At 36.0% G+C, this 17811-nt stretch overlaps 1 protein-coding gene across 3 annotated transcripts in view; it reads right to left on the bottom strand.

The window, feature by feature from the left end:
* The window catches only part of TBC1D5 (TBC1 domain family member 5), a 407032-nt gene extending 390268 nt beyond the window's left edge, over window positions 1–16764 (bottom strand). The window contains exon 1 of one of the 3 annotated variants that reach the window (XM_081970868.1): window positions 16586–16764. The gene's annotated coding sequence lies outside the window, so the exon portion shown is untranslated. Of the gene's footprint in view, window positions 1–15987; window positions 16288–16585 lie in introns of those variants that run through there. The other 2 variants (XM_081970866.1, XM_081970867.1) reach the window with 2 other exon arrangements.
* Between the last annotated feature and the right edge of the window lie 1047 nt (window positions 16765–17811).

The following is a 17811-nucleotide window of genomic DNA, read 5'->3' as shown; positions in this document are numbered from 1 at the left end:
TCTAAGGTGGTCTCTGACAGCTGCAAGAAACATGCTTGATTATATGGCATTATCAATAGAAGACAAAAAGAATAATTATGGCAGATAGTATTAATTCTACATAGAGCAAACTTGCCACTAAATCTCATCTTCATGATTTGTGTACATTTTAAGGGCTGCAATAGTAGAACTGGGCATCTACAGAGGCGGAAGTTGCCAATCTATTTTAGGAAGAAAACTTAGTCTAAACTACATATCCCACACTAACAGCAATAACCTAATCAAGAGTTAATCAAATAATTTACTCAGCTATTTAATAACACATTTTAAAATTATATTACTTCAGCAAGTTTTAATACTTCCTAGAGAACATGGCTGTCAAACTCCCAACCAGCAGGCCAGATGCACCACACACTGGCCACATCCACGCCCGGTTTAGCGAAAGGGAGGAAAGTTCCAATACATCACATGACACCCATGCTATAGAAGGATCACTACTGAAAGGCATTCTATGTAGTACTTGCAGTAATAGATAAAGTCTCTACTAAAAAGGTTTTGCACAACATGCTAGCTTCAATAGGAACTAAATACGGATGCTTTCACATACATATAGTCCTTAACTTATGTCTGGTTACTTACTGACTATTCAAAGTTACAAAAGACACCCAAAAGATATTTACAACCCAGTTCCAAAGCTCCCTACCATGGTCACATTATGGCATTTCAGGTGCTAGGAGGCTCAACAACTGGCCTGCATTTATAGCTGCATGGTCATGTGACTACAATAGTATACAATGAGTTTACCTTACAACTACAGGTTCACTTAACAAATGTTAGTAATTGAGTTAACTACAGTAAAAAGAAAGATTGTAAAATTGGATTAGTCACTTGGGCGATCAGGTTTAGGACCATCATGACTTACAGTTATAATGGGTAGGCTCTATTACAGTCATTAATTGAGCATTACCTGTATATAGCTCTTAACTCCTATTTTAAATCTTTGTAATTCTATCTAGAATATTTCAAAAGAAAAGACTAAACCCATTGACTTTGCCTATTTTTCTCGCCGGAAATCTGACAAAACTACATGAACTTTCAAGTAGGCTAGCACAGTCAAACTTAAAAATTAACATAATAGATATATACAAACATGCATTTAAAAACTAGAAAGAATATTATTTATGCTCAGAAAAAGAATATATATTTAATGAATATATATTTTAATGCATATATATTTAATATATTTAACCTTATTTACGTTGACCTATGAGGAAGTCCTACAAAGTAATCACACACAAGAATGTGCTGAGTTATATAATTTATATATAATTATATAACTAATTATATAAAGTTATATAAATGTAACATTTTTATTACAAAGAATCACATTCCAACATAATAGGCAAAATAATAGGATAGCTAAGAGGGCTATCGAGCAAAAAAAAAAAGTAAACAAGGTGGGCATTAGGCTTTAATAATTAATAAATCACAACTTTTACTATCAGCAGGCCTGCATAGCAAGTAGTAAGAGAAGCTGATTTGTAGTTCAGCAATATCTGACAACCCATAGTTTTTCCATCCTCACTTCCAATGTCTATTAACATTTCAATATTTCAAATGGAATCAAATAAAGAATTAAACTATTCTGTAGCAAAACTCAATTAATTTCCATTAAAGAAAATGCAGCCCTGCAAGAGTGATCTTGTAGAACTAGTAACATGAGACACCTGCCTCCAAACACATTTAATTAATGAAGACCTGTTTAAAAGGTTTCATCTAGTAATATAAAATGCAAAGAAAGGTGTCTGTCAATGTCAATTCAACTCTTACCTGGTTGGCAGTACACTTATTTTAAATGGGATTTTGTTTATTTGTTGTATATAGCAGAATCAATGACACTCAAGTTAGCTTATCCCTCTTGAATCATTCCTTGGTCTATTCTTTGATTTAGTATACCTTTTAAGATTATTTATTAATGTTTGGATATCTCATCCATCATTCATTACTATTGATGTTGTAAATTAGAAGAATGGAACAAAGCATTGGACTATCCACTTTTTCAATATACATCAATAAAACAATCACCTTCTCTGGCACATAATGAAAAAAGAAAGTTAGTTCTAGTTGTCAGTGAAAAAGCTATGTCCATGAAAACATCCTTAGGTACTTTTCAATATCTAGCAAAAAGTAGTTCCCTCTTTTTCTTCCACCAACCAAATAAAATGTTATTGTCCAAATAAAAATAAAAAGGAATACATGAGAGCAGATTTGTGATCACACAAGAAATAAGACAATGCAAAATTAAAAAAGGAAAATAAAGTGATTTTTGTCTTAATTTTCATTAGAAATTTAACAAGATCTAATGGCTACGATGTCTGGCTGCCCGTGATAATTAGAGAAAAAATGCAGTACTAACTAAAGGCATAGATCACCACTAAATAAGTGCTCTTGATTTCAGTTTAGCAATATTGGTTATTTGATAATAGATTCTACAAATGAATATGTCAGTAGAAAAGTAGAAAAATGTTTAAAACTTAAGAGACAAAATATTGTCATGAAACCAAGTGTTTATAGATAGTCCTCAACTAATGATAATTGCGCTTGGAATTTTGTTCCTAAAATGTTGTGATTGTTAAGGTGACCTCTCCAGAGCAGCAAAGTATATTCCAGCAGCACTGAATAGCTTACATTACAGCACATTGGTTAAAATTACTCTCTCTCACACACACACACACAAAAGGTTTGAGTTCTTTTCCTCTAGAGAAAATTTTTGAATCGGTATAGTTTAAGACCATCTCACAAAAACTTTATAACCTCTTGGCTTCTCCTGGGAAATGCTCCTAATGATGGACTAAGAGTGTGTACTTAGCACATTTAAACAATGTATCAAAGACTTGGAAGCCCAACAAGATCAGCCTGCTCCTCCTAAGAACATTTTTTGAGCAAACACCGTCATCTTACTGTCCCCCAGCTCTGAAAAGGATTTTAGCATAATGCAATGCACTTTTAATGCAAATAAGAGTCATTGAAAATAATAATAAAGACAGTGTAATATATTACAATTTGTAATGAATTGTCAACGGGCAGTCAAAATCTGCCGAATGTTGCAGACAATATAACAAAATTTAGCTACATTCAAAGAACCGAATTGTACTGATCTGATAACAGCAATTGTAAATAAAAAGATCAGTTTCCTGGGTGTTTTATCAGGTGAGGTGTTATGAAGTGGATCCACACCTCTTTACAGAAGGTACACTATAGTACAGGGGTGGGGAACTGTGGCTCTTTTGCGACTTGTGGACTTCAACTCCCAGAATTCCAGAACCAACATAGCTGCCTCAGGAATTCTGGGAGTTTAAGTCCACAAGTCGCAAAAGAGCCACAGTTCCCCACCCCTGCTATAGTAGAACGTGAACAATAGGTTTCAATAGGCTTTTATCTACAGGACAGACTGAACTCATATGGAATTTTTTTTATAGTGGCTGTTCAAAACTGATTGGGGAATTATCTCACTCAACAACTACAATCCTGGCCCTCCCTGTTGCGGTTGCTAAGCAAGAGAATGGGTCAAGCAGATGGGAGTGAACTAATTCCCTACCAAAGGCAGCTGCTCTCCATATGCAGAAGAGAATTCCTGTATGGGCCAGAGAAATGGAGATCCGGGCTTCCTTTCTCTGACCCAGCATGCTGATTCCCTTCCCTTCTGTGTGTAAACAGGAACCACTGTGCTGGGACAGAAAAAGAAAGCCTGGATCCTGAACATCCAAGATTTCTTTCTCCAACTTAGCACAACGGTTACCCTTTCCTCTGTTCGCTAGACTTTCTACCTTCTGAAATATTGCATTCATTAGCTTTTCAACCAGAAAGCTGGCAAATGAAATCTTTCTGAATAGTAAAAATACTTGGAAAAGCCTTCTTACCCTACATAACGACTGCATTTGCAATCTGAACAATATAATTTTTCCCCCTAGCCTTCAGAAATAATCACAAGAAGAGCTCCATCTCTTACCATGTTTCTGAAGGCAAGAACGATGGAAAGACCCTTTCCATGATTCAAAAACATAATGTCTGCTAGCTATGAAAGTTAGTATACAATTTGTTTCTGAAAAAGAGGAAGGCTGGAAAGAAGCTTGGATCTTTGGAATGCAAGCTTCTTTTCCAATGCTGCAGTTCTTCCCCTCTCCCCTCCCAGTTAATTCTAGCACTGGGCTGGATAAAATTAGCATCCCAAAGTTCTCTGTTTCTTCAGCTCCATACAGGACACTGGTGCATGGAGAAGAAGAAATCCTTCCATTGGCGGCAGCAGCTTGCAACCTCCCCTTTTGGCTTTTCCAATGACTTTCTAGTACATGTAACTTTAAAGATGGGTCATAAATAAGTTTTCAGAGTCTCTCATAATTTAAAATGGTTGTTAAGTGATCAGATATAAGTCAAGGACTTATACAAGGACAACCTGTATTAATACCTTATAAAGTAGGTATTTACACTTCAGTGATACTAAGACAACCCCATCACCAAAGCAAATTCTTGATCACTTTTCTTTAATGAGTTGCCCTTTGGTTATTTGTCTAGCTAGACAACTTTGATTAGAAAGATAAATAATGATAATAGAAAATATTTTCAGCTTATAAATCCAAATTAAACTGTTTCTGATTGATAGATGCTGAATATATTAACAAATTAGGCGACAAACCTATTTCTTTAACTTCTCACAATTTCAGCCAGCTTTCATGCTTCTAATATTACAAACCATGCATTAGTGATGGTTTATAGAAACATGTGTAGGAGATATAGGCTGAGCCTGATGATGGGTCAAATGCGCCATCAGTCGTGAGTCCCTTTGTCTGCACACACAAGAGATCTAAATCCAGCCACTTTGATTTCCATTGACTCTTATCTATTGCCAATTTGCTTGGACTGATAATAGTTCAGATTCTTGTAGACAGCTTAAGCTAGCAATAAATCTTTACATACGCCTGGATCTTCTGATTTTCCTGGCGCTTGACAACATGTAATGAATATATCATATCTTCATGGTTATTTTATCTGAATACATACAGAAATGCAAAACAGTTAAAGTCATAACAACTCCATAGGTCTTTAATCATTATGAATAAGACATGAATTACAATCTTTGATCTATATGCCTTGTCTTCATGTTCAATCTTGAGATTATCTTATGTTTGGTGATAGGCCTTAAAATATGTTTTCTGTATTAATTGCTGCTACTTTAATAAAATATGAAGCCTGGCTTTATGGACAACTAGAAGACTAAATTTCTTGATTGTTACTAAAAATTATACTCTGCAACAAACCTATTTATGAATGCATATTTATTCATTTACAGTTCTTTATATTCCAAGTTTCAGAATAACTATCTGTAAAAAAGTAACTTATAACTATAGAATTGTAAATAAAAGTGATCTTTTACAATAAATTTAAAAATAATAGGTACCCATTCCAGGATACTAAAACTTCTACTCCATCAGAGTAGGGGAGTAAAGTTAAGCAGACTTTTCTTAAGTTTGTCAGTCTGATATTGAGCAAAAGCCTTAGGCAATTAACACTTCTGAAACAGCAATAAATTATTTTCTCACTGGAAACGAACTGGTTCAGAACACAACATTATGCACTGTGATGGACCCCTATATAACAGTGGTTTCCCTATATAACACCTGCATTGTGCAAGTTGCACTGGCATCCATTTTCTTTCTGTGTGTAATTCAAGGTGCCAGTCATAAACTTTAAAAACTTTATAAATCCCAGGACCATATTATCTGCAGGACTGCTTTTACTAAAGACATCTCCCTAAGGATGTCTTACCAAGTTATATAGGGTTGGCACACTCCAAGTGCTTTCCTTATTTCCAACTTATTTCAAATAGCCCCTACCCTATGGATTACTCATCCTCCTGAGGTTTGACACTTCTCTACCTTCCTTATCTTTTATAAAGTTTTAAAGATCTGGCTTTCCCCCCAAACAGTAGGATAAAATGAGGAAACAGCACATTGGAAACTTGACTTAGCATCAGATTTTTGTTTTTTGTTTTTATGCATTTGATTTTAATGCTTTGCATATAGTTTTTATGTTATTTTAATTTTTGACGGAGACCCACCCAGTTTCTTAGAAGATGGGCGGTTATATAAATATTTTAAATAAATAAACAAAATCATTCATTTAGGAAACTTTCAAATCACTGAAATTGCAATCATTGTGTGTGTTTATATAATATATATTACACACACACATCCCTAAAACATTTAAATTCATAATGATATTCTTTTAAGTCAATGAATCTTTAATTTTCCATTTTAGTATAAAACCTATTCCTTGAACATTGCTAGAACAAGAACTTACAACACCCAACTGCACTCCAATCAATTGTATAAAGCATTATGTCTACAGCCAATACTGCAGTCCAAGGCTGGGTGAATCCAATGATCAACAAACATCCTATATTAAAACTATCAAGTGGAACAAAAATCACTCAAGTTTCATAACTCTTTACATTTCTAGGATTTTGGTTTCCACATGGCAGTTGTGAAAAACAAAAAACAAATGTTTTTGAACTAAAATTACCAAAATGTCTAACAAATGATCAAGCTTGCTGGAGCTTCTAAAAGTTGCAAAATGAAACACATGGGGAACAATTGGTCATGCCTGTTCTAAGGTGTCATTCCACATACAATCTGATCCTAAGGACACCTTTTTGAACTAATAACTACTAGAAATGTTGGCTTTCAAATTTCATGGCTAAAACGTTGAACTTGAATGTATTTGAGGGCCAGTAGATTAAGGAAGGCTGCCTAAAATGAATCCAAACCAAAACTATTAACATGTAAATATGCTTCCAAAATATTATTAGCATTAGCTTTATATGAACTTACAAGAAAAGTGCAACCTTAGTATTTTCTAACAATGCCCAAAAATAGAAATTGTAGGTATGTATGCTTGTATGTAATGCATATTATGCATATATTATGCATTAATCATTTCAATCAATATAAATTTATGAGAAAGATGAAAGATATATGTTATTTATACAAACACCTTCCCCAACACACACACATAAAATATATATCTTCCATCCTCCCCATAAATTTATATTGATTGAAATTACCATGATTTGTTAATTCAACATCCTATTTAAAAGGCAACTTGTCCATTGCTGAAGTCAGCATGCATATCATTCACACCTTTAAGACTGAAAACATACCAATTTGCTTTCCTGGAATGAATATCAAGCAGTCTGAAACACACAACTTCAGATTTGACTTCATGAAATAAGTGCTTACTCAGCAAGCATTCTGAAGGTAATGCATTACTCTACTTAAATGTACTAGCACTTTATTATCCATTTTACATAGGACTCCATAATAGTAACAAGTGTATTGTTTGACAAACAGGAAAAACGTATGTGTAACCCAAAGATATTCTGTCTGACCCCTGTCAGATAAATTAATAATTTCTTCAGTGACAAAGTAGAATAAGAAAAAATAAAACAACATAGGGAGATGTATTCCTACGCTGTAGACAGCACATGACAAAATGAAAGATGAAGCTGCAACAGAAAGATGAATGATAACGTGCTAAAACATGAAATGTGCACAACAAAGTACCTTTTATTCTAGACATACATTTGGCTGAAACAGACTCCAAGAAAGTAGGTACCAGAATGGCCACCTAATCTCATAAAACATGATGTCAAAATAAGGTATTTTTTCTCTGATTTACCTTTAAATTTTATTTTTATCAGGTAAATTTTGCACATACATTTTTTATAAATATATTTGCATTATATGCGTAACATGCACACGTATAATGAATGTACCATATACTATGAATTTGAAGTGTTCAAAGCAGAGTTTACAATAAAGAATATTTGGTCACCTTAAGAAGAAGTATTAGTTTCATATCTGAAAAGCTCAATTATGCAATGAATTATTTGACTTTGAAGTATATTTTGAAATGTATATAGAATTGTGTAGAAATATTTCTAGACAGAAGTGAAAACCCTTATAGCTAATTAGAATACTGCTTTCTTTAAATCTGTTTACAGCACAAAAATATTAGCTCAGTTTTGATCTCAAAATAGTTTTGTCATTAAAAGAATACTGTTTCCTCCACTTTACTGGAAGGCATACCATATTTTTCGGAGTATAAGACACACGTTTTTTCTTCAAAAAAGAGGCTGAAAATCTGGGTGCGTCTTATATATTGAATACAGCATTTTTTGCCTCCCGAAGCCCCGCCGCTTCACCAAAATGGCCGTGCATACCCTTATGGAGACTTTCAGAGAGCTTCTGGGGGCTGGGTAGGGCTCTGAGCAATAAATGGGCTGTTTTTGCCCCCCCAGCCCCCAGCAGCACTCTATAACCCTCCATAAGGCTATGCATGCATTATTTTGACAAAAAAGGGCCTCTTTTTGTGGAAAACGAGCATTTTCTGCTTGTCTCTTCCCCCCCAGAGCACTCTGCAAGCCCCCCAAGACTATTCATGCCTTTTTTTAAAAACAGGGCCGTTTTTGGGAGGTTTGCAGTGCAAAAACTTTTTTTCCCTTTTGGAAAGCTCTTTAACTGATTGATAAGAATTACATTGATTAAGTGTTGTGCCAGCAGAAACAAAGTCTTAGGAGCTGCAGATTGTCAGTGATTTCCTTCTCCAGCACATGGATAAATACATCTGGAAACATCTACCTACCTACCTTCCTATTCTCTCTCTCCCTACCTATTGTATTTCTCTCTGTGTCTCTCTCTTCCCCCCCATCTACCTACGCACCTACCTACTCTCTCTCTCCCCCTACCATCTACTGTATTTCTTTTTCTATTTTTCTCTCTATTCCTCTACCTACCAACTTACCTACTCACTCTCTCTCCCTACCTACCTATCTACTGTATTTTTCTCCATCTCTATCTCTCTATTCCTCTACCTACCTACCTACCTACCTCTCCCTACCTACCTACGGTATTTCTCGATCTCTATTTCTCTCTTCCTCTCTATCCATTTATCTACCTACCTACCTACCTAACTACTCTCTCTCCCTACCTACTGTATTTCTCTCTCTTTCTCTCCCTCTCTATTCCTCTATCTACCTATCTACTTTTTTTTAATTTGCCTCTTCAAAACCTTGGTGCGTCTTATACTCTGGTGCATCTTATACTCTGAAAAATACGGTAATTATAATAGTTGTTTACATCTTTTATTTTTGAAGGTACAATTAATTTCTTAAACTAAAACTTCTGAAATCTAGTTTCTAATAACACTTTTAATATTTAAATAGTAACTATTTTAAAATTTGAATGCCCCATGCACATTCAAACTGAAATTTATTTGTTTACAGCAGGGGTTCCCACCGATTGGCGGCCTGATACCAGGCCGTTTAGAGCACATACACTGACAATATGGAAGTAAATTTAAGAGCAAAGTACATCAGCTCTGACGTGCCAGCCAACTGGCCTTTGGGCCTCTGCAGCACATGAGCGGGGGCAGGATGCGGGGGGTCACATGTGCATGGCACATGTGCAGGGATTGCAAGCACATGTGCAGGGGTCATGTGTGCATGGGCAGGGGGGCATGTGCGGGGGAGTCGTGAGTGCATGGTGGCAGAGCAAATGTGTGAGGGGTGCATTGCATTTTGGGGGTTCAGGTCCACACATGCGCCAGAAAAGATTCGCCATTACAGCTATAGCCATTGACAAAAAGAGACAATTGACATAGAATAAATATTGTGCACCCCTGGGAAAACAAATTTTGAATTCAATTCCATTCATTTCCCTTGCTACTCACATCCGGTATTTATGACAATATCTGAACAAAACTTTAGGAGCTCCTTTTATTTCTGATGTCCTTAAACCATTATCCACTTAAAATTTTACTAAAGAGACTTCTGTTTCTTGGACTGAATAAGGGAATTCATTTTGTACCAAGTAGATACAAAATCTGCATGGTAATCCCTATTATAATATTTTGGATACTTGTAAAAAATCAGCAGTCTTACCTTCACTTCCATTTCTATTACACTGGAATAGATATTTCTTCTCTGCAAAATGTGACCATTCTTGTCACATAGTACAGGAGGTCCTTGACCATAGTTGGAACCAGAATTTCCATTACTAAGCAAGGCAGTTAAGTGGGCCAATTTTAAGTGAATCACTGCAGTTATGAAATGAAACATGGTAGTTAAAACTAATCCATTTCTCCCATTGACCTTGCTGTCAGAAGTGGCTGGGAAGATTCCAATCACTGATCACATGACCCCAGAATACTGCAACTATTATAAATACATGTTGGTTGCCAAGCATCTGAATTGCGATCCTATGAGTTTGGGGATGCTGCAACAGTCATAAATGCAATGACGAGTCCTTTTTTTTTCAGTGCCCTTCTAACCTCAAACACTCATGTAAGTAAACTATGAGCAACAATGTGCATTAATCATGAAAAAAACTCATCGTGAAACTGGTCATTGAAGAGTTTTGGGGGAAAATGGCAAGCCAGATGCTTTATGCAAATCTTTGGAAGATTATCCTTTTATAAGAGGAATGCTTCATCATGAATATTTTTCTTACATCAAGATATCCACCTTTTCTAGTGTATGCTTTGCTTATCAGAAAATATTATTGCAGGCTGGTTTAAATTGAGAAAGTATTATTGCATGTTGGTTTATGATAGTTACCTACCTGGAACCTAAGTTATACATTCCTTATTTATATTGTCATACAAATTGTGCAATACAAGATGATTATTAAATTCTATAAAAAAATAATAATACAGTTTTTCAGTGATAAACTTAGAATTTACAATAGTAAATTGAAATAGTAGATACTTTCTCCCTTTTAAGTTGTCAACAATAAAGGAATTAGCAAACAAAAATATACTGCAATCCAGTGCTTGGTGGGGTAGTAATGAAAGCCTTCTAAAATTATTCAAAATACCTTGATATGTTTACACCAAGGCAGAATTTTCCATATATCACTTTATAGTAGCAAATATGAACTCCAAAGGAGCAGAATGGAAAGACTATATATACTAGATATAAAATTATATTTGGACCCAAATTCTTTATTTGGATTCAAATTAAAGCTTAACCAAACTTGAATGTAATATTTGTTCATTATCAAGCAGCATAAAAATGTCACAATCTTCTGTAACTTAACTTTCAAAGACTGAAAACATAAATTGTGGGTATAATACTTTACATACACCTTGCAGTGGAATTGTATATAGATGTAATCCATTATCATATAGATCGAATCACCTATCACATAAAGGACATGAAAAAAGAAAATAAAAATTATCAAGCCCATAACCCATTTTAGACAAAAATAAGAAGTGATACATAACAATTATGAAATCTATGAAAAAAGCTGGTTGATCATTTAGCATAATTCTTAACTGGTGAATATAATCAATTTTTGCTGGAAATTAAATTCTTTTATGTCCTTTCCATAGAGCTCTAGCTGCCCACTACTGAAAAAAGAAATACTAAATTAGATGGTTCCTTGACCTAATCTATACAAGTCATTGAGGTTTACAAAAATGTGCGCTGTCTAAAGCAAAATAAAGTAATGGTGGAAATCCTGAGAATTAGCATCAAATGTAGAAGTATGTACTGAAGTTTGGTTTTAACGCTACTAGTAAAAAGTAACTTACCAAGACAAAAATCAAAATCAAATGGAAGCAAAAAATACATTGATTCTCCAAATTCTTAAGCAAATATTGTACAAAGAAGAGGAATTATGTCTCTGCATGCTAAAGTTTCTCATAGCATTCACCATTTTTACTTTTCTTTTTAGAAATTGCTCTTTTTTCTGTATCTTTCATAAAGTATACTAGTGTTCAAATGTGCAAAGTTTTCGCCCAGTCCGAGATTTTCTGCATAATGTATAATTCATCTGCCAATAGTTTTGCATATATTGCTCAGACAGAACAAAAAAATAAGCATGAACAAAGAAAAAAAATGAGGTGCTTGTGAGATAGTATAGAAAGTTATTTTTACTTCTCCTTCCCCCAAATTGGTTATGTTAGAAAATGTTCATTAACTGACTCACTAGCTAGTTAACGTAATGGAACAAATACCAGTTGGCAGACTACATTTTGTTTTGGAAGAGGAAAACACAGAAGGAAGCTTCAGATGGCGGCCTGTAGAACTGAATGAGTCCACTATTATTATTATTATTTTGTTAATGAGATAATGAAATGGTAGTTCCCAAATTAATCAGTCAATCAGAATAGAGCTGGAGGGGGCCAGGATGACATGTCAAAGAATCTTGTTCCAGGGACAAACTTTGCATTCAGATGACAAAGCCAGTTATAAAATTGTTCTGATTTTTTTTCCTAATTTATATTTCTAATTTGTGTTGAAAGAATTTACTTAACATCTATCAGGTTTCTTACATTGCCAATTTTTCCAGTCAATCTCTCCTATTTAGAAATTATAGCTTTTGATACTTAATATATCTTATCAATTTTAAAGGTTTTTTATTTTTTTAAAAACTTAGAAAATAATAGCACACTGCCCAGCTCAGAAGTTGAGGGTTACTATTTGAATGGGACTACCAGAAAGTTCCAGTATCTGTGTACAGCATTAAAGAAGTAAAGGTGGCTTCACTGTAATTAAGCTCTAGCTAAAGTTCACATTATGACAGGTATAGTCTGTTTGGTGTAGAGGTTAAATTTAATCCTGGCCTAGAAAGCAAGAGACTAAGTTCTAGTCCCATCATAGGCATGAAAGCTGTCTCAGTGACTTTGGGCCAGTTATTTTCAGCTTAACCCACATTTTTTTGGGGGGGTTTGTGTGGACAAAATAGGAGGAAAGAGTATTCCATAGTGCTTGTTGTACTGAGTTACTTACAAAGTAGAATTTAAAAAATCTAAAAAATGCATAAATAAAGAAAACTAAAACTTGTGAAATTTGAATAATTACTAGTGCTCAACTTACAATCATAATGGAGCCTGCCCATTACAACTGCAACTTGTGAGGGGTGTAAAGTGAGTCATAGGGTGTCTGACCTGATTTTATGAACTTTTTTGCAAAGGTCATTAAGTAAATCACAATGGTCATTAAACAAATCTGTGGCCATTAGCAAATGTCATAGTCACTAAGTTAACCCATTGTTCAATACAGGGCATTTTAGCCCCAAACTGAAATTAAATATTATTTTTCAGAAAAAAAAACATTATAAATAGTATCATGACAGTAGGAGGCAGCATATATATGTGAAATCAATATGGGCCAGTTGTCAAAGACCCAAAATGAGATCACATAACTGCATGGAGCAGCAGCTGTCGGAACTTCAGAACTGGGTCATAAGTACCTGGGGGGAGGGGGAGGTCTATCATAACTTCACATGGTTGCTAAGCAACTGGTGGTTAAGGCCACTACTACTTGTACAGAATGTAATTGTAATAGCCAGGCCAGAATTTAACTTCATTGCTTCTTAATACCTCAAAAATGACAGGAAGAACAATATGGATAGCATCTGTGAAAAAATGTTGGATTTTAATGATATGAGATTTTAAACCATCCCAAACACTTTGACTTTTAGATTTATATCCCAGGCAAAATCTTTAAAGAAAATTTGACTAAACTGGGACTGTTATAAATAGGAATTAAAACATTAACTTCTCTAAAGCATTATGTACTTTTCTTATGCTTGGCCTGCAATTCTAAGTTTAATTCTTAGAATTTAATTAAATGGAATATATTTGTAAAAAAATTGCTAGTACAGTTCTTCAGTTAATGAAAAAATTGCTAAATATAATACATAACTATTAACTAAAAATATAATAGCAAAACAGTACTCAATACTTAGTTTGATAAATATATATTGGAGGCAATATTCTACAGAAACAATCCATCAAAATAAATATTTCTTTTCACAAGGTTTTTTTTAAAGGCTTTTCAACTAACCAACGCAGATTTCTTTCATGAAGAAAAGTTTGACAAAAGCCAGTGAGTTCATTTTGGGCCAGTCATTCTCAGAGCCTAATCCGCCACCCAGGGATGTGTTAAGGGGAAAACAGGGAGCAGAAATGTTATGTATTCTAGGCATAATATAAATTAATAATAAACAAAAAATAAAATATGGAGTTCTATTCTTTTTTGTCCACTAAAATGCTTTTTCTCATTGATTGATTGATTGATTTAGTGTATGGCATATCATACATGGACTAGCAATACATATTAACATTTCACCTAGATTAATAAAACAAAGTAATATATAAATGGTAAAAAGATCTATAGTCAAATACCAATGTAGCTAACTTTTGAAGTGCCATCATTGACTTTTAAATAGCAACTGATTATGACTCAGTAATATGTCATATGGATTAAGTTTAGGGTTATTGATAAATATATGTTATCCCTACAATATATTTACCATGCCATAATCACAACAAGGATATTATCCCCATTAATTATGTCCATGCTCAAGAAAACCTTTTTCTTTCTTCCCTTTAGTGTCCGGTTCTTGGAGATTGTCTGGCTGTTTTCTTGGCAAAGTTTTAGAGAAGTGATTTGCCACTGCCCCGATCCTAGGGCTGGTCCAAGCTGGCTTTTTCGAGCCTGATGTCTTAACCAAACTTGCTTCAAAAAACTAGTGGTGTGCAAAAAATGGAACAAGGGCCAAATCATAAAATATTATATCTTATTGAGAACTATGTTACTGAACCATGTGTAAACACTGCTGAAAAGTTTCAGTTCAGGAAATAAAAATTAAAATATAGCGTACATATATACCCTGTTTTTCTGAAAATAAGACCTCCCCGGATAATAAACCCAACCGAGCTTTTGAGCGCATGCACTAAAATAAGCCCTCCCCCGAAAATAAGCCCTCCCTGAAAATATTGCAACACAGCAGCAGCTATGAGGTGACCACGCTCATTGCCTCCTGCACACCAAAAATAATAAGACCTCTCTGAAAATAAGGCCAAGTGCTTATTTCGGTGGTCAAGAGAAAATAAGACCCTGTCTTATTCTCGGGGAAACATGGTAATAATAAATAAAAACCTAGCATTTATCATTTCCCCTTATTTTACAAAAGATATACACACTCATATGTGCGTATTTATATTATTCATAAAGCATTTCTAATCAGATACGTCTTGCTTTTTTCTAATTAAAAATGTGGTAATTTTACACACATCATCAAAAGAAATACTTTGTAAAAGTTATAATTAAAGTTAGTTTAGATATGTCCAAAGGTTGGATCATCTCAATAGCATTTCTAAATCTTTTTTTATTGTTTATATTATATGGTTTTGGATGTTCCCGCTACAGATGATTTGATATGGATACAAAAGTCCATCTTTTTACCTTATGTTGGAAAATATCACTGAATTTCATAAAATATTTCCAATTTTACATTGTATAAAATTTAGAGTACTGTGTTTGTGAAGTGTTATCCTTTCCAGTCTTATTTTCCGCTTAAAATGGGAATTGATTTAAATAAAGTGGCAGACAAGTTTGTTTTAATTATTTTTTTCTTTTGGAGGAGTGGTTTAAAATTTTGCATTTTCCTTTCAGTTAAAATAGAGCTATACAATAGCCTGTGTTAACTTCATGTTTGCACTTCAATGCAGTGATTTTAATTCAATACACAGGCCTATTCATTTTTTCTATATTAATCAATAAATCAATTACCTTCTTTGGCATATAATGAAAGAACCAAGTTGATTCTAGCTTGGAAATTCAAGTGAACAAAATCACTGTTTCATAAATTTATGATTGGGTTTTATTTTTCTACTATGTGGGCACATTCAGAATATAACAAGTTTGTGACAAATATATCTTCACAACGCACTGAATCTTAAACCTCCCTAGAAGATCCCATGATTGAGTCAAAGAAACCAAATTTCATATCTAAGACTTTTTTAAAAAGCTATTCAGGTTCTTCATATCTAAAGAACATGCCTTGCTTTGTTTGCTTTTTTTTAAGGGATAACATATGATGAGTAAGCAGATGTAATCAAAAGGTCTGGTAAATGTGACTGAAAGGTGCAATTTTATACCCGTTCACTTGAAAGCAAATGCCGATGAGCTCCTTGGGGGTTACTTCCGAGTTCACATGGTGTGAAGAACAGAATCTGAAATTGAAAACGCTTTTCGGATCACTTCGAAAGAGAGCGAGGCAGAACAAGCTAGGTTGAAAAGAGTGAAGGTTTGAGGTGAGAAAAAGCAACTTCTCCTTCCCCCTAGAAACAGGGGCGGTAAAACGCGCCTGACCGCGGCCCCATTAAGAAATATTTTCCTCTGCCTCTCGGAAGCCTCTAGAGAGCAAAAAAAAAAAAAAAAGCTTCCCTCCAACCTTCCTGGTTCTCACGAACCGAAGCAGCAAATAGACCTGCTTCTAGAAGCTGGAGCGCAGGCGACGGGAGAGGGAGCGGCGCCTTGTAGGAACCTTGCAGGCCTCAAAAATCACTTCCTTCCTCCTTGCCTTCTACGGCTGTCCCTCAGTGACAGCCGGGAATGGAGGCGAGGGAGAAGGAGGAGGGAGCCGCACGAAGCCCGGGATAACCAAAGGGCGGTAGCAGAGAAGGCAAGTCATTTGACACTGCGGGGATCGGGCGGGTCACCGAGGGGAGCCGCCTGGGGCTGAGCCGACTTTACCTGCTGCTGTTGGTGCAAAGGCACTGAAGAGGGGGCATTCACCTCCCTCCTCCGCGCCTGCGTCCCTCCCTCGCTCAGAGATCCACCGACCCGCCAAAGCAAAGCGGGCTTGGGAGAGCGAAAAGAGGGCTGCCTTCCGGCCGCCGCCGCCGCCGCCTCCCGGCCACCACCCCCCGCCTCGTAGCCGACGCTGCTTGCTGAGTTCAACAACCGCCCCCTTTTCTCTTGCACGCAGGCGCCCAGCTGCAGGGAAAGGCGGAGGCCGCCCACACACGCGCAGCGGCGGCGGCGCGCTCGGGTAGGACTTTGTCGCCCTGCTGACGGCTTGCTAGGCTTTGGTCCGGCGGATCTATGTGTCTGCCCAGACGGGAAAAATTTAAAAAAGCCACCTTGAAGGAAGAAACCGGGGCACTACGCTGTTTTGCACGGCGGACTCTCTATGTACGTATCTATGCGCTGTTGCGAGGACCTATTTCGCGTTTGTGCTTGATCCCCTGGCGACAAGCAGCCCGAAAGAAAGCGTCCTTAGCTACTGTCGCCGACCAGTAATCGAAAATGAAGAAGACAGTTGGAAGAGCCACTGCAGTACAAATACGTATCTTGCCTCTATCTTGCCAATTCCGATTCTTTTCAAGCCCAGCATCCGCCCGACACGCCTTACACGGCTTGTAGAAACAGAAGTGAGGCAGTATTTCACACTCATCCTTGTGCCATTGTATTAGGTTCAAATGGTAGCGCCCCTCCCCCAATTCCACTAGAGTGGTCAAATGATTGTGCTTGCTGACTCCATTTCTCTCAATAAACCCGCTGCACTTTTGAATCTTGAGCTCCACAGATGAAGTGAAGGGTACACAACATTACTATTACATGTGCATCTAAAGAATCTACACACCCCTGCTCATGCCATACGAGCACGCCGCTATTGTTAGTGAAAGTTTGGAAAGAAATTCTCACGCTTCAGTTCAGGCTTTCAGTTTGCCTAATTCCGTTACACAATAAACTACGTGCTACAACCGTTCGTATGATCATAACGATACGAAAAGATCCCATATACACTACAAAACTACTCTCCAGAGGCTTTGTTGTTGGCTGAGACTAACAGAAAGGAGCACCAATATGAATCTCTGCTAAAATTGATTAAATATAATCTTCCGAACATAGTATGTAAACAAATACTAATATTTTTGCCACTTGCAATGTCTCAGCAATGAAATAGGTGGAGTTTG

This window comes from Natrix helvetica (genome assembly GCF_964273705.1).
Source record: "Natrix helvetica genome assembly, chromosome: Z".
In the NCBI taxonomy this organism is placed as follows: Eukaryota; Metazoa; Chordata; class Lepidosauria; order Squamata; family Natricidae; genus Natrix; species Natrix helvetica.
The sequence above is the reverse complement of the archived record's forward strand: the minus strand, read 5'-3'. Positions and strand labels throughout refer to the sequence as shown.